At 48.7% G+C, this 21,439-nt stretch overlaps 68 non-coding genes across 68 annotated transcripts; all 68 read left to right on the top strand.

Moving 5' to 3' along the window:
- Nucleotides 1–247: 247 nt before the first annotated feature.
- On the top strand, nucleotides 248–366 carry LOC145817916 (5S ribosomal RNA). The gene has a single exon (XR_014359510.1). It is a non-coding gene; the product is annotated as a 5S ribosomal RNA (ribosomal RNA).
- Nucleotides 367–562: 196 nt separating this feature from the next.
- Nucleotides 563–681, top strand: LOC145817936 (5S ribosomal RNA). The gene has a single exon (XR_014359529.1). It is a non-coding gene; the product is annotated as a 5S ribosomal RNA (ribosomal RNA).
- A 196-nt stretch (nucleotides 682–877) lies between these two features.
- Nucleotides 878–996, top strand: LOC145817914 (5S ribosomal RNA). The gene has a single exon (XR_014359508.1). It is a non-coding gene; the product is annotated as a 5S ribosomal RNA (ribosomal RNA).
- Nucleotides 997–1,190: 194 nt separating this feature from the next.
- On the top strand, nucleotides 1,191–1,309 carry LOC145817913 (5S ribosomal RNA). Its single transcript, XR_014359507.1, has one exon. It is a non-coding gene; the product is annotated as a 5S ribosomal RNA (ribosomal RNA).
- Nucleotides 1,310–1,506: 197 nt separating this feature from the next.
- LOC145817912 (5S ribosomal RNA) lies at nucleotides 1,507–1,625 on the top strand. Its single transcript, XR_014359506.1, has one exon. It is a non-coding gene; the product is annotated as a 5S ribosomal RNA (ribosomal RNA).
- Nucleotides 1,626–1,819: 194 nt separating this feature from the next.
- LOC145817911 (5S ribosomal RNA) lies at nucleotides 1,820–1,938 on the top strand. The gene has a single exon (XR_014359505.1). It is a non-coding gene; the product is annotated as a 5S ribosomal RNA (ribosomal RNA).
- Nucleotides 1,939–2,134: 196 nt separating this feature from the next.
- Nucleotides 2,135–2,253, top strand: LOC145817910 (5S ribosomal RNA). The gene has a single exon (XR_014359504.1). It is a non-coding gene; the product is annotated as a 5S ribosomal RNA (ribosomal RNA).
- A 193-nt stretch (nucleotides 2,254–2,446) lies between these two features.
- On the top strand, nucleotides 2,447–2,565 carry LOC145817908 (5S ribosomal RNA). Its single transcript, XR_014359503.1, has one exon. It is a non-coding gene; the product is annotated as a 5S ribosomal RNA (ribosomal RNA).
- A 197-nt stretch (nucleotides 2,566–2,762) lies between these two features.
- Nucleotides 2,763–2,881, top strand: LOC145817907 (5S ribosomal RNA). The gene has a single exon (XR_014359502.1). It is a non-coding gene; the product is annotated as a 5S ribosomal RNA (ribosomal RNA).
- A 195-nt stretch (nucleotides 2,882–3,076) lies between these two features.
- Nucleotides 3,077–3,195, top strand: LOC145817906 (5S ribosomal RNA). The gene has a single exon (XR_014359501.1). It is a non-coding gene; the product is annotated as a 5S ribosomal RNA (ribosomal RNA).
- Nucleotides 3,196–3,391: 196 nt separating this feature from the next.
- On the top strand, nucleotides 3,392–3,510 carry LOC145817905 (5S ribosomal RNA). Its single transcript, XR_014359500.1, has one exon. It is a non-coding gene; the product is annotated as a 5S ribosomal RNA (ribosomal RNA).
- A 197-nt stretch (nucleotides 3,511–3,707) lies between these two features.
- LOC145817904 (5S ribosomal RNA) lies at nucleotides 3,708–3,826 on the top strand. The gene has a single exon (XR_014359499.1). It is a non-coding gene; the product is annotated as a 5S ribosomal RNA (ribosomal RNA).
- Nucleotides 3,827–4,023: 197 nt separating this feature from the next.
- On the top strand, nucleotides 4,024–4,142 carry LOC145817902 (5S ribosomal RNA). The gene has a single exon (XR_014359497.1). It is a non-coding gene; the product is annotated as a 5S ribosomal RNA (ribosomal RNA).
- A 194-nt stretch (nucleotides 4,143–4,336) lies between these two features.
- Nucleotides 4,337–4,455, top strand: LOC145817901 (5S ribosomal RNA). Its single transcript, XR_014359496.1, has one exon. It is a non-coding gene; the product is annotated as a 5S ribosomal RNA (ribosomal RNA).
- Nucleotides 4,456–4,650: 195 nt separating this feature from the next.
- LOC145817900 (5S ribosomal RNA) lies at nucleotides 4,651–4,769 on the top strand. Its single transcript, XR_014359495.1, has one exon. It is a non-coding gene; the product is annotated as a 5S ribosomal RNA (ribosomal RNA).
- Nucleotides 4,770–4,966: 197 nt separating this feature from the next.
- LOC145817939 (5S ribosomal RNA) lies at nucleotides 4,967–5,085 on the top strand. The gene has a single exon (XR_014359532.1). It is a non-coding gene; the product is annotated as a 5S ribosomal RNA (ribosomal RNA).
- A 193-nt stretch (nucleotides 5,086–5,278) lies between these two features.
- Nucleotides 5,279–5,397, top strand: LOC145817923 (5S ribosomal RNA). Its single transcript, XR_014359517.1, has one exon. It is a non-coding gene; the product is annotated as a 5S ribosomal RNA (ribosomal RNA).
- Nucleotides 5,398–5,591: 194 nt separating this feature from the next.
- On the top strand, nucleotides 5,592–5,710 carry LOC145817899 (5S ribosomal RNA). Its single transcript, XR_014359494.1, has one exon. It is a non-coding gene; the product is annotated as a 5S ribosomal RNA (ribosomal RNA).
- Nucleotides 5,711–5,909: 199 nt separating this feature from the next.
- On the top strand, nucleotides 5,910–6,028 carry LOC145817898 (5S ribosomal RNA). Its single transcript, XR_014359493.1, has one exon. It is a non-coding gene; the product is annotated as a 5S ribosomal RNA (ribosomal RNA).
- Nucleotides 6,029–6,226: 198 nt separating this feature from the next.
- Nucleotides 6,227–6,345, top strand: LOC145817897 (5S ribosomal RNA). The gene has a single exon (XR_014359492.1). It is a non-coding gene; the product is annotated as a 5S ribosomal RNA (ribosomal RNA).
- Nucleotides 6,346–6,539: 194 nt separating this feature from the next.
- LOC145817896 (5S ribosomal RNA) lies at nucleotides 6,540–6,658 on the top strand. The gene has a single exon (XR_014359491.1). It is a non-coding gene; the product is annotated as a 5S ribosomal RNA (ribosomal RNA).
- A 196-nt stretch (nucleotides 6,659–6,854) lies between these two features.
- LOC145817895 (5S ribosomal RNA) lies at nucleotides 6,855–6,973 on the top strand. The gene has a single exon (XR_014359490.1). It is a non-coding gene; the product is annotated as a 5S ribosomal RNA (ribosomal RNA).
- A 195-nt stretch (nucleotides 6,974–7,168) lies between these two features.
- LOC145817894 (5S ribosomal RNA) lies at nucleotides 7,169–7,287 on the top strand. The gene has a single exon (XR_014359489.1). It is a non-coding gene; the product is annotated as a 5S ribosomal RNA (ribosomal RNA).
- A 196-nt stretch (nucleotides 7,288–7,483) lies between these two features.
- Nucleotides 7,484–7,602, top strand: LOC145817892 (5S ribosomal RNA). Its single transcript, XR_014359488.1, has one exon. It is a non-coding gene; the product is annotated as a 5S ribosomal RNA (ribosomal RNA).
- A 193-nt stretch (nucleotides 7,603–7,795) lies between these two features.
- Nucleotides 7,796–7,914, top strand: LOC145817921 (5S ribosomal RNA). Its single transcript, XR_014359515.1, has one exon. It is a non-coding gene; the product is annotated as a 5S ribosomal RNA (ribosomal RNA).
- Nucleotides 7,915–8,110: 196 nt separating this feature from the next.
- LOC145817890 (5S ribosomal RNA) lies at nucleotides 8,111–8,229 on the top strand. Its single transcript, XR_014359486.1, has one exon. It is a non-coding gene; the product is annotated as a 5S ribosomal RNA (ribosomal RNA).
- A 194-nt stretch (nucleotides 8,230–8,423) lies between these two features.
- Nucleotides 8,424–8,542, top strand: LOC145817922 (5S ribosomal RNA). The gene has a single exon (XR_014359516.1). It is a non-coding gene; the product is annotated as a 5S ribosomal RNA (ribosomal RNA).
- Nucleotides 8,543–8,741: 199 nt separating this feature from the next.
- Nucleotides 8,742–8,860, top strand: LOC145817889 (5S ribosomal RNA). Its single transcript, XR_014359485.1, has one exon. It is a non-coding gene; the product is annotated as a 5S ribosomal RNA (ribosomal RNA).
- A 196-nt stretch (nucleotides 8,861–9,056) lies between these two features.
- On the top strand, nucleotides 9,057–9,175 carry LOC145817888 (5S ribosomal RNA). The gene has a single exon (XR_014359484.1). It is a non-coding gene; the product is annotated as a 5S ribosomal RNA (ribosomal RNA).
- Nucleotides 9,176–9,367: 192 nt separating this feature from the next.
- Nucleotides 9,368–9,486, top strand: LOC145817920 (5S ribosomal RNA). The gene has a single exon (XR_014359514.1). It is a non-coding gene; the product is annotated as a 5S ribosomal RNA (ribosomal RNA).
- A 197-nt stretch (nucleotides 9,487–9,683) lies between these two features.
- Nucleotides 9,684–9,802, top strand: LOC145817887 (5S ribosomal RNA). Its single transcript, XR_014359483.1, has one exon. It is a non-coding gene; the product is annotated as a 5S ribosomal RNA (ribosomal RNA).
- A 196-nt stretch (nucleotides 9,803–9,998) lies between these two features.
- LOC145817886 (5S ribosomal RNA) lies at nucleotides 9,999–10,117 on the top strand. Its single transcript, XR_014359482.1, has one exon. It is a non-coding gene; the product is annotated as a 5S ribosomal RNA (ribosomal RNA).
- A 197-nt stretch (nucleotides 10,118–10,314) lies between these two features.
- Nucleotides 10,315–10,433, top strand: LOC145817956 (5S ribosomal RNA). Its single transcript, XR_014359548.1, has one exon. It is a non-coding gene; the product is annotated as a 5S ribosomal RNA (ribosomal RNA).
- A 195-nt stretch (nucleotides 10,434–10,628) lies between these two features.
- LOC145817885 (5S ribosomal RNA) lies at nucleotides 10,629–10,747 on the top strand. Its single transcript, XR_014359481.1, has one exon. It is a non-coding gene; the product is annotated as a 5S ribosomal RNA (ribosomal RNA).
- A 190-nt stretch (nucleotides 10,748–10,937) lies between these two features.
- Nucleotides 10,938–11,056, top strand: LOC145817884 (5S ribosomal RNA). The gene has a single exon (XR_014359480.1). It is a non-coding gene; the product is annotated as a 5S ribosomal RNA (ribosomal RNA).
- A 196-nt stretch (nucleotides 11,057–11,252) lies between these two features.
- LOC145817931 (5S ribosomal RNA) lies at nucleotides 11,253–11,371 on the top strand. The gene has a single exon (XR_014359524.1). It is a non-coding gene; the product is annotated as a 5S ribosomal RNA (ribosomal RNA).
- A 194-nt stretch (nucleotides 11,372–11,565) lies between these two features.
- On the top strand, nucleotides 11,566–11,684 carry LOC145817883 (5S ribosomal RNA). Its single transcript, XR_014359479.1, has one exon. It is a non-coding gene; the product is annotated as a 5S ribosomal RNA (ribosomal RNA).
- Nucleotides 11,685–11,880: 196 nt separating this feature from the next.
- Nucleotides 11,881–11,999, top strand: LOC145817882 (5S ribosomal RNA). The gene has a single exon (XR_014359478.1). It is a non-coding gene; the product is annotated as a 5S ribosomal RNA (ribosomal RNA).
- A 195-nt stretch (nucleotides 12,000–12,194) lies between these two features.
- On the top strand, nucleotides 12,195–12,313 carry LOC145817881 (5S ribosomal RNA). The gene has a single exon (XR_014359477.1). It is a non-coding gene; the product is annotated as a 5S ribosomal RNA (ribosomal RNA).
- Nucleotides 12,314–12,508: 195 nt separating this feature from the next.
- Nucleotides 12,509–12,627, top strand: LOC145817850 (5S ribosomal RNA). Its single transcript, XR_014359448.1, has one exon. It is a non-coding gene; the product is annotated as a 5S ribosomal RNA (ribosomal RNA).
- Nucleotides 12,628–12,822: 195 nt separating this feature from the next.
- On the top strand, nucleotides 12,823–12,941 carry LOC145817879 (5S ribosomal RNA). The gene has a single exon (XR_014359475.1). It is a non-coding gene; the product is annotated as a 5S ribosomal RNA (ribosomal RNA).
- A 193-nt stretch (nucleotides 12,942–13,134) lies between these two features.
- LOC145817878 (5S ribosomal RNA) lies at nucleotides 13,135–13,253 on the top strand. The gene has a single exon (XR_014359474.1). It is a non-coding gene; the product is annotated as a 5S ribosomal RNA (ribosomal RNA).
- Nucleotides 13,254–13,449: 196 nt separating this feature from the next.
- On the top strand, nucleotides 13,450–13,568 carry LOC145817876 (5S ribosomal RNA). Its single transcript, XR_014359473.1, has one exon. It is a non-coding gene; the product is annotated as a 5S ribosomal RNA (ribosomal RNA).
- Nucleotides 13,569–13,764: 196 nt separating this feature from the next.
- On the top strand, nucleotides 13,765–13,883 carry LOC145817917 (5S ribosomal RNA). The gene has a single exon (XR_014359511.1). It is a non-coding gene; the product is annotated as a 5S ribosomal RNA (ribosomal RNA).
- A 196-nt stretch (nucleotides 13,884–14,079) lies between these two features.
- LOC145817875 (5S ribosomal RNA) lies at nucleotides 14,080–14,198 on the top strand. The gene has a single exon (XR_014359472.1). It is a non-coding gene; the product is annotated as a 5S ribosomal RNA (ribosomal RNA).
- Nucleotides 14,199–14,393: 195 nt separating this feature from the next.
- LOC145817874 (5S ribosomal RNA) lies at nucleotides 14,394–14,512 on the top strand. Its single transcript, XR_014359471.1, has one exon. It is a non-coding gene; the product is annotated as a 5S ribosomal RNA (ribosomal RNA).
- Nucleotides 14,513–14,708: 196 nt separating this feature from the next.
- Nucleotides 14,709–14,827, top strand: LOC145817873 (5S ribosomal RNA). The gene has a single exon (XR_014359470.1). It is a non-coding gene; the product is annotated as a 5S ribosomal RNA (ribosomal RNA).
- A 197-nt stretch (nucleotides 14,828–15,024) lies between these two features.
- LOC145817955 (5S ribosomal RNA) lies at nucleotides 15,025–15,143 on the top strand. Its single transcript, XR_014359547.1, has one exon. It is a non-coding gene; the product is annotated as a 5S ribosomal RNA (ribosomal RNA).
- Nucleotides 15,144–15,338: 195 nt separating this feature from the next.
- LOC145817872 (5S ribosomal RNA) lies at nucleotides 15,339–15,457 on the top strand. Its single transcript, XR_014359469.1, has one exon. It is a non-coding gene; the product is annotated as a 5S ribosomal RNA (ribosomal RNA).
- Nucleotides 15,458–15,652: 195 nt separating this feature from the next.
- On the top strand, nucleotides 15,653–15,771 carry LOC145817871 (5S ribosomal RNA). The gene has a single exon (XR_014359468.1). It is a non-coding gene; the product is annotated as a 5S ribosomal RNA (ribosomal RNA).
- A 194-nt stretch (nucleotides 15,772–15,965) lies between these two features.
- On the top strand, nucleotides 15,966–16,084 carry LOC145817870 (5S ribosomal RNA). The gene has a single exon (XR_014359467.1). It is a non-coding gene; the product is annotated as a 5S ribosomal RNA (ribosomal RNA).
- Nucleotides 16,085–16,279: 195 nt separating this feature from the next.
- LOC145817869 (5S ribosomal RNA) lies at nucleotides 16,280–16,398 on the top strand. The gene has a single exon (XR_014359466.1). It is a non-coding gene; the product is annotated as a 5S ribosomal RNA (ribosomal RNA).
- Nucleotides 16,399–16,592: 194 nt separating this feature from the next.
- On the top strand, nucleotides 16,593–16,711 carry LOC145817867 (5S ribosomal RNA). Its single transcript, XR_014359464.1, has one exon. It is a non-coding gene; the product is annotated as a 5S ribosomal RNA (ribosomal RNA).
- A 196-nt stretch (nucleotides 16,712–16,907) lies between these two features.
- Nucleotides 16,908–17,026, top strand: LOC145817866 (5S ribosomal RNA). The gene has a single exon (XR_014359463.1). It is a non-coding gene; the product is annotated as a 5S ribosomal RNA (ribosomal RNA).
- A 196-nt stretch (nucleotides 17,027–17,222) lies between these two features.
- LOC145817947 (5S ribosomal RNA) lies at nucleotides 17,223–17,341 on the top strand. The gene has a single exon (XR_014359539.1). It is a non-coding gene; the product is annotated as a 5S ribosomal RNA (ribosomal RNA).
- Nucleotides 17,342–17,535: 194 nt separating this feature from the next.
- LOC145817865 (5S ribosomal RNA) lies at nucleotides 17,536–17,654 on the top strand. Its single transcript, XR_014359462.1, has one exon. It is a non-coding gene; the product is annotated as a 5S ribosomal RNA (ribosomal RNA).
- A 198-nt stretch (nucleotides 17,655–17,852) lies between these two features.
- On the top strand, nucleotides 17,853–17,971 carry LOC145817864 (5S ribosomal RNA). Its single transcript, XR_014359461.1, has one exon. It is a non-coding gene; the product is annotated as a 5S ribosomal RNA (ribosomal RNA).
- Nucleotides 17,972–18,165: 194 nt separating this feature from the next.
- LOC145817863 (5S ribosomal RNA) lies at nucleotides 18,166–18,284 on the top strand. Its single transcript, XR_014359460.1, has one exon. It is a non-coding gene; the product is annotated as a 5S ribosomal RNA (ribosomal RNA).
- A 195-nt stretch (nucleotides 18,285–18,479) lies between these two features.
- On the top strand, nucleotides 18,480–18,598 carry LOC145817862 (5S ribosomal RNA). Its single transcript, XR_014359459.1, has one exon. It is a non-coding gene; the product is annotated as a 5S ribosomal RNA (ribosomal RNA).
- A 195-nt stretch (nucleotides 18,599–18,793) lies between these two features.
- LOC145817946 (5S ribosomal RNA) lies at nucleotides 18,794–18,912 on the top strand. The gene has a single exon (XR_014359538.1). It is a non-coding gene; the product is annotated as a 5S ribosomal RNA (ribosomal RNA).
- Nucleotides 18,913–19,106: 194 nt separating this feature from the next.
- LOC145817860 (5S ribosomal RNA) lies at nucleotides 19,107–19,225 on the top strand. Its single transcript, XR_014359458.1, has one exon. It is a non-coding gene; the product is annotated as a 5S ribosomal RNA (ribosomal RNA).
- Nucleotides 19,226–19,423: 198 nt separating this feature from the next.
- Nucleotides 19,424–19,542, top strand: LOC145817918 (5S ribosomal RNA). The gene has a single exon (XR_014359512.1). It is a non-coding gene; the product is annotated as a 5S ribosomal RNA (ribosomal RNA).
- Nucleotides 19,543–19,737: 195 nt separating this feature from the next.
- Nucleotides 19,738–19,856, top strand: LOC145817859 (5S ribosomal RNA). The gene has a single exon (XR_014359457.1). It is a non-coding gene; the product is annotated as a 5S ribosomal RNA (ribosomal RNA).
- A 196-nt stretch (nucleotides 19,857–20,052) lies between these two features.
- Nucleotides 20,053–20,171, top strand: LOC145817858 (5S ribosomal RNA). The gene has a single exon (XR_014359456.1). It is a non-coding gene; the product is annotated as a 5S ribosomal RNA (ribosomal RNA).
- Nucleotides 20,172–20,365: 194 nt separating this feature from the next.
- On the top strand, nucleotides 20,366–20,484 carry LOC145817857 (5S ribosomal RNA). The gene has a single exon (XR_014359455.1). It is a non-coding gene; the product is annotated as a 5S ribosomal RNA (ribosomal RNA).
- Nucleotides 20,485–20,682: 198 nt separating this feature from the next.
- On the top strand, nucleotides 20,683–20,801 carry LOC145817943 (5S ribosomal RNA). Its single transcript, XR_014359535.1, has one exon. It is a non-coding gene; the product is annotated as a 5S ribosomal RNA (ribosomal RNA).
- A 195-nt stretch (nucleotides 20,802–20,996) lies between these two features.
- LOC145817855 (5S ribosomal RNA) lies at nucleotides 20,997–21,115 on the top strand. The gene has a single exon (XR_014359453.1). It is a non-coding gene; the product is annotated as a 5S ribosomal RNA (ribosomal RNA).
- Nucleotides 21,116–21,312: 197 nt separating this feature from the next.
- LOC145817854 (5S ribosomal RNA) lies at nucleotides 21,313–21,431 on the top strand. Its single transcript, XR_014359452.1, has one exon. It is a non-coding gene; the product is annotated as a 5S ribosomal RNA (ribosomal RNA).
- The last annotated feature ends 8 nt before the right edge of the window (nucleotides 21,432–21,439 follow it).

The raw sequence follows: 21,439 nt of genomic DNA, 5'->3' as shown, positions 1-21,439 counted from the left end.
AGAGTAGTACTAGGATGGGTGACCCCCTGGGAAGTCCTCGTGTTGCACCCCTTTTGTCCCTTTTTCCACCACCCCCCTCCCCTTTTTTTTCCCCGGACAGCCTGTCCGATTTTTAGCCCATTCAATCGCTTTCGCCTCCTTTTCGACAATTTCTCCCTTTTAAACCATTTCCAGATTATCCTGTTCCATTCAATTTCATTTTTTTCCCCGTCTACTGCTTAAAACAATAAAGTCGCGGTTAATCTTCGGGTGCGATCATACCAGCACTAATGCACCGGATCCCATCAGAACTCCGCAGTTAAGCGTGCTTGGGCGAGAGTAGTACTAGGATGGGTGACCCCCTGGGAAGTCCTCGTGTTGCACCCCTTTTGTCCCTTTTTCCACCACCCCCCCCCCCTTTTTTTTCCCCGGACAGCCTGTCCGATTTTTAGCCCATTCAATCGCCTTCGCCTCCTTTTCGACAATTTCTCCCTTTTAAACCATTTCCAGATTATCCTGTTCCATTCAATTTCATTTTTTTCCCCGTCTACTGCTTAAAACAATAAAGTCGCGGTTAATCTTCGGGTGCGATCATACCAGCACTAATGCACCAGATCCCATCAGAACTCCGCAGTTAAGCGTGCTTGGGCGAGAGTAGTACTAGGATGGGTGACCCCCTGGGAAGTCCTCGTGTTGCACCCCTTTTGTCCCTTTTTCCACCACCCCCCCCCCCTTTTTTTTCCCCGGACAGCCTGTCCGATTTTTAGCCCATTCAATCGCCTTCGCCTCCTTTTCGACAATTTCTCCCTTTTAAACCATTTCCAGATTATCCTGTTCCATTCAATTTCATTTTTTTCCCCGTCTACTGCTTAAAACAATAAAGTCGCGGTTAATCTTCGGGTGCGATCATACCAGCACTAATGCACCGGATCCCATCAGAACTCCGCAGTTAAGCGTGCTTGGGCGAGAGTAGTACTAGGATGGGTGACCCCCTGGGAAGTCCTCGTGTTGCACCCCTTTTGTCCCTTTTTCCACCACCCCCCCCCTTTTTTTTCCCCGGACAGCCTGTCCGATTTTTAGCCCATTCAATCGCCTTCGCCTCCTTTTCGACAATTTCTCCCTTTTAAACCATTTCCAGATTATCCTGTTCCATTCAATTTCATTTTTTTCCCCGTCTACTGCTTAAAACAATAAAGTCGCGGTTAATCTTCGGGTGCGATCATACCAGCACTAATGCACCGGATCCCATCAGAACTCCGCAGTTAAGCGTGCTTGGGCGAGAGTAGTACTAGGATGGGTGACCCCCTGGGAAGTCCTCGTGTTGCACCCCTTTTGTCCCTTTTTCCACCACCCCCCCTCCCCTTTTTTTTCCCCGAACAGCCTGTCCGATTTTTAGCCCATTCAATCGCCTTCGCCTCCTTTTCGACAATTTCTCCCTTTTAAACCATTTCCAGATTATCCTGTTCCATTCAATTTCATTTTTTTCCCCGTCTACTGCTTAAAACAATAAAGTCGCGGTTAATCTTCGGGTGCGATCATACCAGCACTAATGCACCGGATCCCATCAGAACTCCGCAGTTAAGCGTGCTTGGGCGAGAGTAGTACTAGGATGGGTGACCCCCTGGGAAGTCCTCGTGTTGCACCCCTTTTGTCCCTTTTTCCACCACCCCCCCCCCTTTTTTTCCCCGGACAGCCTGTCCGATTTTTAGCCCATTCAATCGCCTTCGCCTCCTTTTCGACAATTTCTCCCTTTTAAACCATTTCCAGATTATCCTGTTCCATTCAATTTCATTTTTTTCCCCGTCTACTGCTTAAAACAATAAAGTCGCGGTTAATCTTCGGGTGCGATCATACCAGCACTAATGCACCGGATCCCATCAGAACTCCGCAGTTAAGCGTGCTTGGGCGAGAGTAGTACTAGGATGGGTGACCCCCTGGGAAGTCCTCGTGTTGCACCCCTTTTGTCCCTTTTTCCACCACCCCCCCCCCCTTTTTTTTCCCCGGACAGCCTGTCCGATTTTTAGCCCATTCAATCGCCTTCGCCTCCTTTTCGACAATTTCTCCCTTTTAAACCATTTCCAGATTATCCTGTTCCATTCAATTTCATTTTTTTCCCCGTCTACTGCTTAAAACAATAAAGTCGCGGTTAATCTTCGGGTGCGATCATACCAGCACTAATGCACCGGATCCCATCAGAACTCCGCAGTTAAGCGTGCTTGGGCGAGAGTAGTACTAGGATGGGTGACCCCCTGGGAAGTCCTCGTGTTGCACCCCTTTTGTCCCTTTTTCCACCACCCCCCCCCCTTTTTTCGCCGGACAGCCTGTCCGATTTTTAGCCCATTCAATCGCCTTCGCCTCCTTTTCGACAATTTCTCCCTTTTAAACCATTTCCAGATTATCCTGTTCCATTCAATTTCATTTTTTTCCCCGTCTACTGCTTAAAACAATAAAGTCGCGGTTAATCTTCGGGTGCGATCATACCAGCACTAATGCACCGGATCCCATCAGAACTCCGCAGTTAAGCGTGCTTGGGCGAGAGTAGTACTAGGATGGGTGACCCCCTGGGAAGTCCTCGTGTTGCACCCCTTTTGTCCCTTTTTCCACCACCCCCCCCCCCCTTTTTTTTCCCCGGACAGCCTGTCCGATTTTTAGCCCATTCAATCGCCTTCGCCTCCTTTTCGACAATTTCTCCCTTTTAAACCATTTCCAGATTATCCTGTTCCATTCAATTTCATTTTTTTCCCCGTCTACTGCTTAAAACAATAAAGTCGCGGTTAATCTTCGGGTGCGATCATACCAGCACTAATGCACCGGATCCCATCAGAACTCCGCAGTTAAGCGTGCTTGGGCGAGAGTAGTACTAGGATGGGTGACCCCCTGGGAAGTCCTCGTGTTGCACCCCTTTTGTCCCTTTTTCCACTACCCCCCCCCCTTTTTTTTCCCCGGACAGCCTGTCCGATTTTTAGCCCATTCAATCGCCTTCGCCTCCTTTTCGACAATTTCTCCCTTTTAAACCATTTCCAGATTATCCTGTTCCATTCAATTTCATTTTTTTCCCCGTCTACTGCTTAAAACAATAAAATCGCGGTTAATCTTCGGGTGCGATCATACCAGCACTAATGCACCGGATCCCATCAGAACTCCGCAGTTAAGCGTGCTTGGGCGAGAGTAGTACTAGGATGGGTGACCCCCTGGGAAGTCCTCGTGTTGCACCCCTTTTGTCCCTTTTTCCACCACCCCCCCCCCCTTTTTTTTCCCCGGACAGCCTGTCCGATTTTTAGCCCATTCAATCGCCTTCGCCTCCTTTTCGACAATTTCTCCCTTTTAAACCATTTCCAGATTATCCTGTTCCATTCAATTTCATTTTTTTCCCCGTCTACTGCTTAAAACAATAAAGTCGCGGTTAATCTTCGGGTGCGATCATACCAGCACTAATGCACCGGATCCCATCAGAACTCCGCAGTTAAGCGTGCTTGGGCGAGAGTAGTACTAGGATGGGTGACCCCCTGGGAAGTCCTCGTGTTGCACCCCTTTTGTCCCTTTTTCCACCACCCCCCCCCCCCTTTTTTTTCCCCGGACAGCCTGTCCGATTTTTAGCCCATTCAATCGCCTTCGCCTCCTTTTCGACAATTTCTCCCTTTTAAACCATTTCCAGATTATCCTGTTCCATTCAATTTCATTTTTTTCCCCGTCTACTGCTTAAAACAATAAAGTCGCGGTTAATCTTCGGGTGCGATCATACCAGCACTAATGCACCGGATCCCATCAGAACTCCGCAGTTAAGCGTGCTTGGGCGAGAGTAGTACTAGGATGGGTGACCCCCTGGGAAGTCCTCGTGTTGCACCCCTTTTGTCCCTTTTTCCACCACCCCCCCCCCCCTTTTTTTTCCCCGGACAGCCTGTCCGATTTTTAGCCCATTCAATCGCCTTCGCCTCCTTTTCGACAATTTCTCCCTTTTAAACCATTTCCAGATTATCCTGTTCCATTCAATTTCATTTTTTTCCCCGTCTACTGCTTAAAACAATAAAGTCGCGGTTAATCTTCGGGTGCGATCATACCAGCACTAATGCACCGGATCCCATCAGAACTCCGCAGTTAAGCGTGCTTGGGCGAGAGTAGTACTAGGATGGGTGACCCCCTGGGAAGTCCTCGTGTTGCACCCCTTTTGTCCCTTTTTCAACCACCCCCCCTCTTTTTTTTCCCCGGACAGCCTGTCCGATTTTTAGCCCATTCAATCGCCTTCGCCTCCTTTTCGACAATTTCTCCCTTTTAAACCATTTCCAGATTATCCTGTTCCATTCAATTTCATTTTTTTCCCCGTCTACTGCTTAAAACAATAAAGTCGCGGTTAATCTTCGGGTGCGATCATACCAGCACTAATGCACCGGATCCCATCAGAACTCCGCAGTTAAGCGTGCTTGGGCGAGAGTAGTACTAGGATGGGTGACCCCCTGGGAAGTCCTCGTGTTGCACCCCTTTTGTCCCTTTTTCCACCACCCCCCCCCCCCTTTTTTCCCCGGACAGCCTGTCCGATTTTTAGCCCATTCAATCGCCTTCGCCTCCTTTTCGACAATTTCTCCCTTTTAAACCATTTCCAGATTATCCTGTTCCATTCAATTTCATTTTTTTCCCCGTCTACTGCTTAAAACAATAAAGTCGCGGTTAATCTTCGGGTGCGATCATACCAGCACTAATGCACCGGATCCCATCAGAACTCCGCAGTTAAGCGTGCTTGGGCGAGAGTAGTACTAGGATGGGTGACCCCCTGGGAAGTCCTCGTGTTGCACCCCTTTTGTCCCTTTCTCCACCACCCCCCCCCCTCTTTTTTTTCCCCGGACAGCCTGTCCGATTTTTAGCCCATTCAATCGCCTTCGCCTCCTTTTCGACAATTTCTCCCTTTTAAACCATTTCCAGATTATCCTGTTCCATTCAATTTCATTTTTTTCCCCGTCTACTGCTTAAAACAATAAAGTCGCGGTTAATCTTCGGGTGCGATCATACCAGCACTAATGCACCGGATCCCATCAGAACTCCGCAGTTAAGCGTGCTTGGGCGAGAGTAGTACTAGGATGGGTGACCCCCTGGGAAGTCCTCGTCTTGCACCCCTTTTGTCCCTTTTTCCACCACCCCCCCCTTTTTTTTCCCCGGACAGCCTGTCCGATTTTTAGCCCATTCAATCACCTTCGCCTCCTTTTCGACAATTTCTCCCTTTTAAACCATTTCCAGATTATCCTGTTCCATTCAATTTCATTTTTTTCCCCGTCTACTGCTTAAAACAATAAAGTCGCGGTTAATCTTCGGGTGCGATCATACCAGCACTAATGCACCGGATCCCATCAGAACTCCGCAGTTAAGCGTGCTTGGGCGAGAGTAGTACTAGGATGGGTGACCCCCTGCGAAGTCCTCGTGTTGCACCCCTTTTGTCCCTTTTTCCACCACCCCCCCCCTTTTTTTTCCCCGGACAGCCTGTCCGATTTTTAGCCCATTCAATCGCCTTCGCCTCCTTTTCGACAATTTCTCCCTTTTAAACCATTTCCAGATTATCCTGTTCCATTCAATTTCATTTTTTTCCCCGTCTACTGCTTAAAACAATAAAGTCGCGGTTAATCTTCGGGTGCGATCATACCAGCACTAATGCACCGGATCCCATCAGAACTCCGCAGTTAAGCGTGCTTGGGCGAGAGTAGTACTAGGATGGGTGACCCCCTGGGAAGTCCTCGTGTTGCACCCCTTTTGTCCCTTTTTCCACCACCCCCCCCCCCCCCTTTTTTTTCCCCGGACAGCCTGTCCGATTTTTAGCCCATTCAATCGCCTTCGCCTCCTTTTGGACAATTTCTCCCTTTTAAACCATTTCCAGATTATCCTGTTCCATTCAATTTCATTTTTTTCCCCGTCTACTGCTTAAAATAATAAAGTCGCGGTTAATCTTCGGGTGCGATCATACCAGCACTAATGCACCGGATCCCATCAGAACTCCGCAGTTAAGCGTGCTTGGGCGAGAGTAGTACTAGGATGGGTGACCCCCTGGGAAGTCCTCGTGTTGCACCCCTTTTGTCCCTTTTTCCACCACCCCCCCCCCCCCTTTTTTTTCCCCGGACAGCCTGTCCGATTTTTAGCCCATTCAATCGTCTTCGCCTCCTTTTCGACAATTTCTCCCTTTTAAACCATTTCCAGATTATCCTGTTCCATTCAATTTCATTTTTTTCCCCGTCTACTGCTTAAAACAATAAAGTCGCGGTTAATCTTCGGGTGCGATCATACCAGCACTAATGCACCGGATCCCATCAGAACTCCGCAGTTAAGCGTGCTTGGGCGAGAGTAGTACTAGGATGGGTGACCCCCTGGGAAGTCCTCGTGTTGCACCCCTTTTGTCCCTTTTTCCACCACCCCCCCCCCTTTTTTTCCCCGGACAGCCTGTCCGATTTTTAGCCCATTCAATCGCCTTCGCCTCCTTTTCGACAATTTCTCCCTTTTAAACCATTTCCAGATTATCCTGTTCCATTCAATTTCATTTTTTTCCCCGTCTACTGCTTAAAACAATAAAGTCGCGGTTAATCTTCGGGTGCGATCATACCAGCACTAATGCACCGGATCCCATCAGAACTCCGCAGTTAAGCGTGCTTGGGCGAGAGTAGTACTAGGATGGGTGACCCCCTGGGAAGTCCTCGTGTTGCACCCCTTTTGTCCCTTTTTCCACCACCCCCCCCCCTTTTTTTTTCCCCGGACAGCCTGTCCGATTTTTAGCCCATTCAATCGCCTTCGCCTCCTTTTCGACAATTTCTCCCTTTTAAACCATTTCCAGATTATCCTGTTCCATTCAATTTCATTTTTTTCCCCGTCTACTGCTTAAAACAATAAAGTCGCGGTTAATCTTCGGGTGCGATCATACCAGCACTAATGCACCGGATCCCATCAGAACTCCGCAGTTAAGCGTGCTTGGGCGAGAGTAGTACTAGGATGGGTGACCCCCTGGGAAGTCCTCGTGTTGCACCCCTTTTGTCCCTTTTTCCACCACCCCCCCCCTTTTTTTTTCCCCGGACAGCCTGTCCGATTTTTAGCCCATTCAATCGCCTTCGCCTCCTTTTCGACAATTTCTCCCTTTTAAACCATTTCCAGATTATCCTGTTCCATTCAATTTCATTTTTTTCCCCGTCTACTGCTTAAAACAATAAAGTCGCGGTTAATCTTCGGGTGCGATCATACCAGCACTAATGCACCGGATCCCATCAGAACTCCGCAGTTAAGCGTGCTTGGGCGAGAGTAGTACTAGGATGGGTGACCCCCTGGGAAGTCCTCGTGTTGCACCCCTTTTGTCCCTTTTTCCACCACCCCCCCCCCCTTTTTTTTCCCCGGACAGCCTGTCCGATTTTTAGCCCATTCAATCGCCTTCGCCTCCTTTTCGACAATTTCTCCCTTTTAAACCATTTCCAGATTATCCTGTTCCATTCAATTTCATTTTTTTCCCCGTCTACTGCTTAAAACAATAAAGTCGCGGTTAATCTTTGGGTGCGATCATACCAGCACTAATGCACCGGATCCCATCAGAACTCCGCAGTTAAGCGTGCTTGGGCGAGAGTAGTACTAGGATGGGTGACCCCCTGGGAAGTCCTCGTGTTGCACCCCTTTTGTCCCTTTTTCCACCACCCCCCCCTTTTTTTTCCCCGGACAGCCTGTCCGATTTTTAGCCCATTCAATCGCCTTCGCCTCCTTTTCGACAATTTCTCCCTTTTAAACCATTTCCAGATTATCCTGTTCCATTCAATTTCATTTTTTTCCCCGTCTACTACTTAAAACAATAAAGTCGCGGTTAATCTTCGGGTGCGATCATACCAGCACTAATGCACCGGATCCCATCAGAACTCCGCAGTTAAGCGTGCTTGGGCGAGAGTAGTACTAGGATGGGTGACCCTTTGGGAAGTCCTCGTGTTGCACCCCTTTTGTCCCTTTTTCCACCACCCCCCCCCCCTTTTTTTTCCCCGGACAGCCTGTCCGATTTTTAGCCCATTCAATCGCCTTCGCCTCCTTTTCGACAATTTCTCCCTTTTAAACCATTTCCAGATTATCCTGTTCCATTCAATTTCATTTTTTTCCCCGTCTACTGCTTAAAACAATAAAGTCGCGGTTAATCTTCGGGTGCGATCATACCAGCACTAATGCACCGGATCCCATCAGAACTCCGCAGTTAAGCGTGCTTGGGCGAGAGTAGTACTAGGATGGGTGACCCCCTGGGAAGTCCTCGTGTTGCACCCCTTTTGTCCCTTTTTCCACCACCCCCCCCCTTTTTTTTCCCCGGACAGCCTGTCCGATTTTTGGCCCATTCAATCGCCTTCGCCTCCTTTTCGACAATTTCTCCCTTTTAAACCATTTCCAGATTATCCTGTTCCATTCAATTTCATTTTTTTTCCCGTCTACTGCTTAAAACAATAAAGTCGCGGTTAATCTTCGGGTGCGATCATACCAGCACTAATGCACCGGATCCCATCAGAACTCCGCAGTTAAGCGTGCTTGGACGAGAGTAGTACTAGGATGGGTGACCCCCTGGGAAGTCCTCGTGTTGCACCCCTTTTGTCCCTTTTTCCACCACCCCCCCCCCCCCCTTTTTTTTCCCCGGACAGCCTGTCCGATTTTTAGCCCATTCAATCGCCTTCGCCTCCTTTTCGACAATTTCTCCCTTTTAAACCATTTCCAGATTATCCTGTTCCATTCAATTTCATTTTTTTCCCCGTCTACTGCTTAAAACAATAAAGTCGCGGTTAATCTTCGGGTGCGATCATACCAGCACTAATGCACCGGATCCCATCAGAACTCCGCAGTTAAGCGTGCTTGGGCGAGAGTAGTACTAGGATGGGTGACCCCCTGGGAAGTCCTCGTGTTGCACCCCTTTTGTCCCTTTTTCCACCACCCCCCCCCCCCTTTTTTTTCCCCGGACAGCCTGTCCGATTTTTAGCCCATTCAATCGCCTTCGCCTCCTTTTCGACAATTTCTCCCTTTTAAACCATTTCCAGATTATCCTGTTCCATTCAATTTCATTTTTTCCCCGTCTACTGCTTAAAACAATAAAGTCGCGGTTAATCTTCGGGTGCGATCATACCAGCACTAATGCACCGGATCCCATCAGAACTCCGCAGTTAAGCGTGCTTGGGCGAGAGTAGTACTAGGATGGGTGACCCCCTGGGAAGTCCTCGTGTTGCACCCCTTTTGTCCCTTTTTCCACCCCCCCCCCTTTTTTTTCCCCGGACAGCCTGTTCGATTTTTAGCCCATTCAATCGCCTTCGCCTCCTTTTCGACAATTTCTCCCTTTTAAACCATTTCCAGATTATCCTGTTCCATTCAATTTCATTTTTTTCCCCGTCTACTGCTTAAAACAATAAAGTCGCGGTTAATCTTCGGGTGCGATCATACCAGCACTAATGCACCGGATCCCATCAGAACTCCGCAGTTAAGCGTGCTTGGGCGAGAGCAGTACTAGGATGGGTGACCCCCTGGGAAGTCCTCGTGTTGCACCCCTTTTGTCCCTTTTTCCACCACCCCCCCCCCCCTTTTTTTTCCCCGGACAGCCTGTCCGATTTTTAGCCCATTCAATCGCCTTCGCCTCCTTTTCGACAATTTCTCCCTTTTAAACCATTTCCAGATTATCCTGTTCCATTCAATTTCATTTTTTTCCCCGTCTACTGCTTAAAACAATAAAGTCGCGGTTAATCTTCGGGTGCGATCATACCAGCACTAATGCACCGGATCCCATCAGAACTCCGCAGTTAAGCGTGCTTGGGCGAGAGTAGTACTAGGATGGGTGACCCCCTGGGAAGTCCTCGTGTTGCACCCCTTTTGTCCCTTTTTCCACCACCCCCCCCCCTTTTTTTTTCCCCGGACAGCCTGTCCGATTTTTAGCCCATTCAATCGCCTTCGCCTCCTTTTCGACAATTTCTCCCTTTTAAACCATTTCCAGATTATACTGTTCCATTCAATTTCATTTTTTTCCCCGTCTACTGCTTAAAACAATAAAGTCGCGGTTAATCTTCGGGTGCGATCATACCAGCACTAATGCACCGGATCCCATCAGAACTCCGCAGTTAAGCGTGCTTGGGCGAGAGTAGTACTAGGATGGGTGACCCCCTGGGAAGTCCTCGTGTTGCACCCCTTTTGTCCCTTTTTCCACCACCCCCCCCCCCTTTTTTTTTCCCCGGACAGCCTGTCCGATTTTTAGCCCATTCAATCGCCTTCGCCTCCTTTTCGACAATTTCTCCCTTTTAAACCATTTCCAGATTATCCTGTTCCATTCAATTTCATTTTTTTCCCCGTCTACTGCTTAAAACAATAAAGTCGCGGTTAATCTTCGGGTGCGATCATACCAGCACTAATGCACCGGATCCCATCAGAACTCCGCAGTTAAGCGTGCTTGGGCGAGAGTAGTACTAGGATGGGTGAACCCCTGGGAAGTCCTCGTGTTGCACCCCTTTTGTCCCTTTTTCGACCACCACCCCCCCTTTTTTTTCCCCGGACAGCCTGTCCGATTTTTAGCCCATTCAATCGCCTTCGCCTCCTTTTCGACAATTTCTCCCTTTTAAACCATTTCCAGATTATCCTGTTCCATTCAATTTCATTTTTTTCCCCGTCTACTGCCTAAAACAATAAAGTCGCGGTTAATCTTCGGGTGCGATCATACCAGCACTAATGCACCGGATCCCATCAGAACTCCGCAGTTAAGCGTGCTTGGGCGAGAGTAGTACTAGGATGGGTGACCCCCTGGGAAGTCCTCGTGTTGCACCCCTTTTGTCCCTTTTTCCACCCCCCCCTTTTTTTTCCCCGGACAGCCTGTCCGATTTTTAGCCCAGTCAATCGCCTTCGCCTCCTTTTCGACAATTTCTCCCTTTTAAACCATTTCCAGATTATCATGTTCCATTCAATTTCATTTTTTTCCCCGTCTACTGCTTAAAACAATAAAGTCGCGGTTAATCTTCGGGTGCGATCATACCAGCACTAATGCACCGGATCCCATCAGAACTCCGCAGTTAAGCGTGCTTGGGCGAGAGTAGTACTAGGATGGGTGACCCCCTGGGAAGTCCTCGTGTTGCACCCCTTTTGTCCCTTTTTCCACCACCCCCCCCCCCTTTTTTTTCCCCGGACAGCCTGTCCGATTTTTAGCCCATTCAATCGCCTTCACCTCCTTTTCGACAATTTCTCCCTTTTAAACCATTTCCAGATTATCCTGTTCCATTCAATTTCATTTTTTTCCCCGTCTACTGCTTAAAACAATAAAGTCGCGGTTAATCTTCGGGTGCGATCATATCAGCACTAATGCACCGGATCCCATCAGAACTCCGCAGTTAAGCGTGCTTGGGCGAGAGTAGTACTAGGATGGGTGACCCCCTGGGAAGTCCTCGTGTTGCACCCCTTTTGTCCCTTTTTCCACCACCCCCCCCCTTTTTTTTCCCCGGACAGCCTGTCCGATTTTTAGCCCATTCAATCGCCTTCGCCTCCTTTCCGACAATTTCTCCCTTTTAAACCATTTCCAGATTATCCTGTTCCATTCAATTTCATTTTTTTCCCCGTCTACTGCTTAAAACAATAAAGTCGCGGTTAATCTTCGGGTGCGATCATACCAGCACTAATGCACCGGATCCCATCAGAACTCCGCAGTTAAGCGTGCTTGGGCGAGAGTAGTACTAGGATGGGTGACCCCCTGGGAAGTCCTCGTGTTGCACCCCTTTTGTCCCTTTTTCCACCACCCCCCCCCCCTTTTTTTTCCCCGGACAGCCTGTCCGATTTTTAGCCCATTCAATCGCCTTCGCCTCCTTTTCGACAATTTCTCCCTTTTAAACCATTTCCAGATTATCCTGTTCCATTCAATTTCATTTTTTTCCCCGTCTACTGCTTAAAACAATAAAGTCGCGGTTAATCTTCGGGTGCGATCATACCAGCACTAATGCACCGGATCCCATCAGAACTCCGCAGTTAAGCGTGCTTGGGCGAGAGTAGTACTAGGATGGGTGACCCCCTGGGAAGTCCTCGTGTTGCACCCCTTTTGTCCCTTTTTCCACCACCCCCCCCCCTTTTTTTTCCCCGGACAGCCTGTCCGATTTTTAGCCCATTCAATCGCCTTCGCCTCCTTTTCGACAATTTCTCCCTTTTAAACCATTTCCAGATTATCCTGTTCCATTCAATTTCATTTTTTTCCCCGTCTACTGCTTAAAACAATAAAGTCGCGGTTAATCTTCGGGTGCGATCATACCAGCACTAATGCACCGGATCCCATCAGAACTCCGCAGTTAAGCGTGCTTGGGCGAGAGTAGTACTAGGATGGGTGACCCCCTGGGAAGTCCTCGTGTTGCACCCCTTTTGTCCCTTTTTCCACCACCCCCCCCCCTTTTTTTTCCCCGGACAGCCTGTCCGATTTTTAGCCCATTCAATCGCCTTCGCCTCCTTTTCGACAATTTCTCCCTTTTAAACCATTTCCAGATTATCCTGTTCCATTCAATTTCATTTTTTTCCCCGTCTACTGCTTAAAACAATAAAGTCGCGGTTAATCTTCGGGTGCGATCATACCAGCACTAATGCACCGGATCCCATCAGAACTCCGCAGTTAAGCGTGCTTGGGCGAGAGTAGTACTAGGATGGGTGACCCCCTGGGAAGTCCTCGTGTCGCACCCCTTTTGTCCCTTTTTCCACCACCCCCCCCCCTTTTTTTTCCCCGGACAGCCTCTCCGATTTTTAGCCCATTCAATCGCCTTCGCCTCCTTTTCGACAATTTCTCCCTTTTAAACCATTTCCAGATTATCCTGTTCCATTCAATTTCATTTTTTTCCCCGTCTACTGCTTAAAACAATAAAGTCGCGGTTAATCTTCGGGTGCGATCATACCAGCACTAATGCACCGGATCCCATCAGAACTCCGCAGTTAAGCGTGCTTGGGCGAGAGTAGTACTAGGATGGGTGACCCCCTGGGAAGTCCTCGTGTTGCACCCCTTTTGTCCCTTTTTCCACCACCCCCCCCCTTTTTTTCCCCGGACAGCCTGTCCGATTTTTAGCCCATTCAATCGCCTTCGCCTCCTTTTCGACAATTTCTCCCTTTTAAACCATTTCCAGATTATCCTGTTCCATTCAATTTCATTTTTTTCCCCGTCTACTGCTTAAAACAATAAAGTCGCGGTTAATCTTCGGGTGCGATCATACCAGCACTAATGCACCGGATCCCATCAGAACTCCGCAGTTAAGCGTGCTTGGGCGAGAGTAGTACTAGGATGGGTGACCCCCTGGGAAGTCCTCGTGTTGCACCCCTTTTGTCCCTTTTTCCACCACCCCCCCCCCCTTTTTTTTCCCCGGACAGCCTGTCCGATTTTTAGCCCATTCAATCGCCTTCGCCTCCTTTTCGACAATTTCTCCCTTTTAAACCATTTCCAGATTATCCTGTTCCATTCAATTTCATTTTTTTCCCCGTCTACTGCTTAAAACAATAAAGTCGCGGTTAATCTTCGGGTGCGATCATACCAGCACTAATGCACCGGATCCCATCAGAACTCCGCAGTTAAGCGTGCTTGGGCGAGAGTAGTACTAGGATGGGTGACCCCCTGGGAAGTCCTCGTGTTGCACCCCTTTTGTCCCTTTTTCCACCACCCCCCCCCCCTTTTTTTTCCCCGGACAGCCTGTCCGATTTTTAGCCCATTCAATCGCCTTCGCCTCCTTTTCGACAATTTCTCCCTTTTAAACCATTTCCAGATTATCCTGTTCCATTCAATTTCATTTTTTTCCCCGTCTACTGCTTAAAACAATAAAGTCGCGGTTAATCTTCGGGTGCGATCATACCAGCACTAATGCACCGGATCCCATCAGAACTCCGCAGTTAAGCGTGCTTGGGCGAGAGTAGTACTAGGATGGGTGACCCCCTGGGAAGTCCTCGTGTTGCACCCTTTTTGTCCCTTTTTCCACCACCCCCCCCCCCTTTTTTTTCCCCGGACAGCCTCTCCGATTTTTAGCCCATTCAATCGCCTTCGCCTCCTTTTCGACAATTTCTCCCTTTTAAACCATTTCCAGATTATCCTGTTCCATTCAATTTCATTTTTTTCCCCGTCTACTGCTTAAAACAATAAAGTCGCGGTTAATCTTCGGGTGCGATCATACCAGCACTAATGCACCGGATCCCATCAGAACTCCGCAGTTAAGCGTGCTTGGGCGAGAGTAGTACTAGGATGGGTGACCCCCTGGGAAGTCCTCGTGTTGCACCCCTTTTGTCCCTTTTTCCACCACCCCCCCCCCCTTTTTTTCCCCGGACAGCCTGTCCGATTTTTAGCCCATTCAATCGCCTTCGCCTCCTTTTCGACAATTTCTCCCTTTTAAACCATTTCCAGATTATCCTGTTCCATTCAATTTCATTTTTTTCCCCGTCTACTGCTTAAAACAATAAAGTCGCGGTTAATCTTCGGGTGCGATCATACCAGCACTAATGCACCGGATCCCATCAGAACTCCGCAGTTAAGCGTGCTTGGGCGAGAGTAGTACTAGGATGGGTGACCCCCTGGGAAGTCCTCGTGTTGCACCCCTTTTGTCCCTTTTTCCACCACCCCCCCCCCCTTTTTTTTCCCCGGACAGCCTGTCCGATTTTTAGCCCATTCAATCGCCTTCGCCTCCTTTTCGACAATTTCTCCCTTTTAAACCATTTCCAGATTATCCTGTTCCATTCAATTTCATTTTTTTCCCCGTCTACTGCTTAAAACAATAAAGTCGCGGTTAATCTTCGGGTGCGATCATACCAGCACTAATGCACCGGATCCCATCAGAACTCCGCAGTTAAGCGTGCTTGGGCGAGAGTAGTACTAGGATGGGTGACCCCCTGGGAAGTCCTCGTGTTGCACCCCTTTTGTCCCTTTTTCCACCACCCCCCCCCCCCTTTTTTTTCCCCGGACAGCCTGTCCGATTTTTAGCCCATTCAATCGCCTTCGCCTCCTTTTCGACAATTTCTCCCTTTTAAACCATTTCCAGATTATCCTGTTCCATTCAATTTCATTTTTTTCCCCGTCTACTGCTTAAAACAATAAAGTCGCGGTTAATCTTCGGGTCCGATCATACCAGCACTAATGCACCGGATCCCATCAGAACTCCGCAGTTAAGCGTGCTTGGGCGAGAGTAGTACTAGGATGGGTGACCCCCTGGGAAGTCCTCGTGTTGCACCCCTTTTGTCCCTTTTTCCACCACCCCCCCCCCTTTTTTTTCCCCGGACAGCCTGTCCGATTTTTAGCCCATTCAATCGCCTTCGCCTTCTTTTCGACAATTTCTCCCTTTTAAACCATTTCCAGATTATCCTGTTCCATTCAATTTCATTTTTTTCCCCGTCTACTGCTTAAAACAATAAAGTCGCGGTTAATATTCGGGTGCGATCATACCAGCACTAATGCACCGGATCCCATCAGAACTCCGCAGTTAAGCGTGCTTGGGCGAGAGTAGTACTAGGATGGGTGACCCCCTGGGAAGTCCTCGTGTTGCACCCCTTTTGTCCCTTTTTCCACCACCCCCCCCCCTTTTTTTTCCCGTGACAGCCTGTCCGATTTTTAGCCCATTCAATCGCCTTCGCCTCCTTTTCGACAATTTCTCCCTTTTAAACCATTTCCAGATTATCCTGTTCCATTCAATTTCATTTTTTTCCCCGTCTACTGCTTAAAACAATAAAGTCGCGGTTAATCTTCGGGTGCGATCATACCAGCACTAATGCACCGGATCCCATCAGAACTCCGCAGTTAAGCGTGCTTGGGCGAGAGTAGTACTAGGATGGGTGACCCCCTGGGAAGTCCTCGTGTTGCACCCCTTTTGTCCCTTTTTCCACCCCCCCCCCCCTTTTTTTTCCCCGGACAGCCTGTCCGATTTTTAGCCCATTCAATCGCCTTCGCCTCCTTTTCGACAATTTCTCCCTTTTAAACCATTTCCAGATTATCCTGTTCCATTCAATTTCATTTTTTTCCCCGTCTACTGCTTAAAACAATAAAGTCGCGGTTAATCTTCGGGTGCGATCATACCAGCACTAATGCACCGGATCCCATCAGAACTCCGCAGTTAAGCGTGCTTGGGCGAGAGTAGTACTAGGATGGGTGACCCCCTGGGAAGTCCTCGTGTTGCACCCCTTTTGTCCCTTTTTCCACCACCCCCCCCCCTTTTTTTTCCCCGGACAGCCTGTCCGATTTTTAGCCCATTCAATCGCCTTCGCCTCCTTTTCGACAATTTCTCCCTTTCAAACCATTTCCAGATTATCCTGTTCCATTCAATTTCATTTTTTTCCCCGTCTACTGCTTAAAACAATAAAGTCGCGGTTAATCTTCGGGTGCGATCATACCAGCACTAATGCACCGGATCCCATCAGAACTCCGCAGTTAAGCGTGCTTGGGCGAGAGTAGTACTAGGATGGGTGACCCCCTGGGAAGTCCTCGTGTTGCACCCCTTTTGTCCCTTTTTCCACCACCCCCCCCCTTTTTTTTCCTCGGACAGCCTGTCTGATTTTTAGCCCATTCAATCGCCTTCGCCTCCTTTTCGACAATTTCTCCCTTTTAAACCATTTCCAGATTATCCTGTTCCATTCAATTTCATTTTTTTCCCCGTCTACTGCTTAAAACAATAAAGTCGCGGTTAATCTTCGGGTGCGATCATACCAGCACTAATGCACCGGATCCCATCAGAACTCCGCAGTTAAGCGTGCTTGGGCGAGAGTAGTACTAGGATGGGTGACCCCCTGGGAAGTCCTCGTGTTGCACCCCTTTTGTCCCTTTTTCCACCACCCCCCCCCCCTTTTTTTTCCCCGGACAGCCTGTCCGATTTTTAGCCCATTCAATCGCCTTCGCCTCCTTTTCGACAATTTCTCCCTTTTAAACCATTTCCAGATTATCCTGTTCCATTCAATTTCATTTTTTTCCCCGTCTACTGCTTAAAACAATAAAGTCGCGGTTAATCTTCGGGTGCGATCATACCAGCACTAATGCACCGGATCCCATCAGAACTCCGCAGTTAAGCGTGCTTGGGCGAGAGTAGTACTAGGATGGGTGACCCCCTGGGAAGTCCTCGTGTTGCACCCCTTTTGTCCCTTTTTCCACCACCCCCCCCCCCTTTTTTTTCCACGGACAGCCTGTCCGATTTTTAGCCCATTCAATCGCCTTCGCCTCCTTTTCAACAATTTCTCCCTTTTAAACCATTTCCAGATTATCCTGTTCCATTCAATTTCATTTTTTTCCCCGTCTACTGCTTAAAACAATAAAGTCGCGGTTAATCTTCGGGTGCGATCATACCAGCACTAATGCACCGGATCCCATCAGAACTCCGCAATTAAGCGTGCTTGGGCGAGAGTAGTACTAGGATGGGTGACCCCCTGGGAAGTCCTCGTGTTGCACCCCTTTTGTCCCTTTTTCCACCACCCCCCCCCTTTTTTTTCCCCGGACAGCCTGTCCGATTTTTAGCCCATTCAATCGCCTTCGCCTCCTTTTCGACAATTTCTCCCTTTTAAACCATTTCCAGATTATCTTGTTCCATTCAATTTCATTTTTTTCCCCGTCTACTGCTTAAAACAATAAAGTCGCGGTTAATCTTCGGGTGCGATCATACCAGCACTAATGCACCGGATCCCATCAGAACTCCGCAGTTAAGCGTGCTTGGGCGAGAGTAGTACTAGGATGGGTGACCCCCTGGGAAGTCCTCGTGTTGCACCCCTTTTGTCCCTTTTTCCACCACCCCCCCCTCCCCTTTTTTTTCCCCGGACAGCCTGTCCGATTTTTAGCCCATTCAATCGCCTTCGCCTCCTTTTCGACAATTTCTCCCTTTTAAACCATTTCCAGATTATCCTGTTCCATTCAATTTCATTTTTTTCCCCGTCTACTGCTTAAAACAATAAAGTCGCGGTTAATCTTCGGGTGCGATCATACCAGCACTAATGCACCGGATCCCATCAGAACTCCGCAGTTAAGCGTGCTTGGGCGAGAGTAGTACTAGGATGGGTGACCCCCTGGGAAGTCCTCGTGTTGCACCCCTTTTGTCCCTTTTTCCACCACCCCCCCCCTTTTTTTTCCTCGGACAGCCTGTCTGATTTTTAGCCCATTCAATCGCCTTCGCCTCCTTTTCGACAATTTCTCCCTTTTAAACCATTTCCAGATTATCCTGTTCCATTCAATTTCATTTTTTTCCCCGTCTACTGCTTAAAACAATAAAGTCGCGGTTAATCTTCGGGTGCGATCATACCAGCACTAATGCACCGGATCCCATCAGAACTCCGCAGTTAAGCGTGCTTGGGCGAGAGTAGTACTAGGATGGGTGACCCCCTGGGAAGTCCTCGTGTTGCACCCCTTTTGTCCCTTTTTCCACCACCCCCCCCCCTTTTTTTTCCCCGGACAGCCTGTCCGATTTTTAGCCCATTCAATCGCCTTCGCCTCCTTTTCGACAATTTCTCCCTTTTAAACCATTTCCAGATTATCCTGTTCCATTCAATTTCATTTTTTTCCCCGTCTACTGCTTAAAACAATAAAGTCGCGGTTAATCTTCGGGTGCGATCATACCAGCACTAATGCACCGGATCCCATCAGAACTCCGCAGTTAAGCGTGCTTGGGCGAGAGTAGTACTAGGATGGGTGACCCCCTGGGAAGTCCTCGTGTTGCACCCCTTTTGTCCCTTTTTCCACCACCCCCCCCCCTTTTTTTTCCACGGACAGCCTGTCCGATTTTTAGCCCATTCAATCGCCTTCGCCTCCTTTTCAACAATTTCTCCCTTTTAAACCATTTCCAGATTATCCTGTTCCATTCAATTTCATTTTTTTCCCCGTCTACTGCTTAAAACAATAAAGTCGCGGTTAATCTTCGGGTGCGATCATACCAGCACTAATGCACCGGATCCCATCAGAACTCCGCAATTAAGCGTGCTTGGGCGAGAGTAGTACTAGGATGGGTGACCCCCTGGGAAGTCCTCGTGTTGCACCCCTTTTGTCCCTTTTTCCACCACCCCCCCCCTTTTTTTTCCCCGGACAGCCTGTCCGATTTTTAGCCCATTCAATCGCCTTCGCCTCCTTTTCGACAATTTCTCCCTTTTAAACCATTTCCAGATTATCTTGTTCCATTCAATTTCATTTTTTTCCCCGTCTACTGCTTAAAACAATAAAGTCGCGGTTAATCTTCGGGTGCGATCATACCAGCACTAATGCACCGGATCCCATCAGAACTCCGCAGTTAAGCGTGCTTGGGCGAGAGTAGTACTAGGATGGGTGACCCCCTGGGAAGTCCTCGTGTTGCACCCCTTTTGTCCCTTTTTCCACCACCCCCCCCTCCCCTTTTTTTTCCCCGGACAGCCTGTCCGATTTTTAGCCCATTCAATCGCCTTCGCCTCCTTTTCGACAATTTCTCCCTTTTAAACCATTTCCAGATTATCCTGTTCCATTCAATTTCATTTTTTTCCCCGTCTACTGCTTAAAACAATAAAGTCGCGGTTAATCTTCGGGTGCGATCATACCAGCACTAATGCACCGGATCCCATCAGAACTCCGCAGTTAAGCGTGCTTGGGCGAGAGTAGTACTAGGATGGGTGACCCCCTGGGAAGTCCTCGTGTTGCACCCATTTTGTCCCTTTTTCCACCACCCCCCCCCCTTTTTTTTCCCCGGACAGCCTGTCCGATTTTTAGCCCATTCAATCGCCTTCGCCTCTTTTTCGACAATTTCTCCCTTTTAAACCATTTCCAGATTATCCTGTTCCATTCAATTTCATTTTTTTCCCCGTCTACTGCTTAAAACAATAAAGTCGCGGTTAATCTTCGGGTGCGATCATACCAGCACTAATGCACCGGATCCCATCAGAACTCCGCAGTTAAGCGTGCTTGGGCGAGAGTAGTACTAGGATGGGTGACCCCCTGGGAAGTCCTCGTGTTGCACCCCTTTTGTCCCTTTTTCCACCACCCCCCCCCCCTTTTTTTTCCCCGGACAGCCTGTCCGATTTTTAGCCCATTCAATCGCCTTCGCCTCCTTTTCGACAATTTCTCCCTTTTAAACCATTTCCAGATTATCCTGTTCCATTCAATTTCATTTTTTTCCCCGTCTACTGCTTAAAACAATAAAGTCGCGGTTAATCTTCGGGTGCGATCATACCAGCACTAATGCACCGGATCCCATCAGAACTCCGCAGTTAAGCGTGCTTGGGCGAGAGTAGTACTAGGATGGGTGACCCCCTGGGAAGTCCTCGTGTTGCACCCCTTTTGTCCCTTTTTCCACCACCCCCCCCCTTTTTTTTCCACGGACAGCCTGTCCGATTTTTAGCCCATTCAATCGCCTTCGCCTCCTTTTCAACAATTTCTCCCTTTTAAACCATTTCCAGATTATCCTGTTCCATTCAATTTCATTTTTTTCCCCGTCTACTGCTTAAAACAATAAAGTCGCGGTTAATCTTCGGGTGCGATCATACCAGCACTAATGCACCGGATCCCATCAGAACTCCGCAGTTAAGCGTGCTTGGGCGAGAGTAGTACTAGGATGGGTGACCCCCTGGGAAGTCCTCGTGTTGCACCCCTTTTGTCCCTTTTTCCACCACCCCCCCCGCCCCTTTTTTTTCCCCGGACAGCCTGTCCGATTTTTAGCCCATTCAATCGCCTTCGCCTCCTTTTCGATAATTTCTCCCTTTTAAACCATTTCCAGATTATCCTGTTCCATTCAATTTCATTTTTTTCCCCGTCTACTGCTTAAAACAATAAAGTCGCGGTTAATCTTCGGGTGCGATCATACCAGCACTAATGCACCGGATCCCATCAGAACTCCGCAGTTAAGCGTGCTTGGGCAAGAGTAGTACTAGGATGGGTGACCCCCTGGGAAGTCCTCGTGTTGCACCCCTTTTGTCCCTTTTTCCACCACCCCCCCCCCTTTTTTTTCCCCGGACAGCCTGTCCGATTTTTAGCCCATTCAATCGCCTTCGCCTCCTTTTCGACAATTTCTCCCTTTTAAACCATTTCCAGATTATCCTGTTCCATTCAATTTCATTTTTTTCCCCGTCTACTGCTTAAAACAATAAAGTCGCGGTTAATCTTCGGGTGCGATCATACCAGCACTAATGCACCGGATCCCATCAGAACTCCGCAGTTAAGCGTGCTTGGGCGAGAGTAGTACTAGGATGGGTGACCCCCTGGGAAGTCCTCGTGTTGCACCCCTTTTGTCCCTTTTTCCACCACCCCCCCCCCCCTTTTTTTTCCCCGGACAGCCTGTCCGATTTTTAGCCCATTCAATCGCCTTCGCCTCCTTTTCGACAATTTCTCCCTTTTAAACCATTTCCAGATTATCCTGTTCCATTCAATTTCATTTTTTTCCCCGTCTACTGCTTAAAACAATAAAGTCGCGGTTAATCTTCGGGTGCGATCATACCAGCACTAATGCACCGGATCCCATCAGAACTCCGCAGTTAAGCGTGCTTGGGCGAGAGTAGTACTAGGATGGGTGACCCCCTGGGAAGTCCTCGTGTTGCACCCCTTTTGTCC

Source organism: Camellia sinensis, unplaced genomic scaffold (assembly GCF_055761805.1).
Source record: "Camellia sinensis isolate YWXY unplaced genomic scaffold, ASM5576180v1 Unanchor549, whole genome shotgun sequence".
In the NCBI taxonomy this organism is placed as follows: domain Eukaryota; kingdom Viridiplantae; phylum Streptophyta; class Magnoliopsida; order Ericales; family Theaceae; genus Camellia; species Camellia sinensis.
The sequence above is the reverse complement of the archived record's forward strand: the minus strand, read 5'-3'. Positions and strand labels throughout refer to the sequence as shown.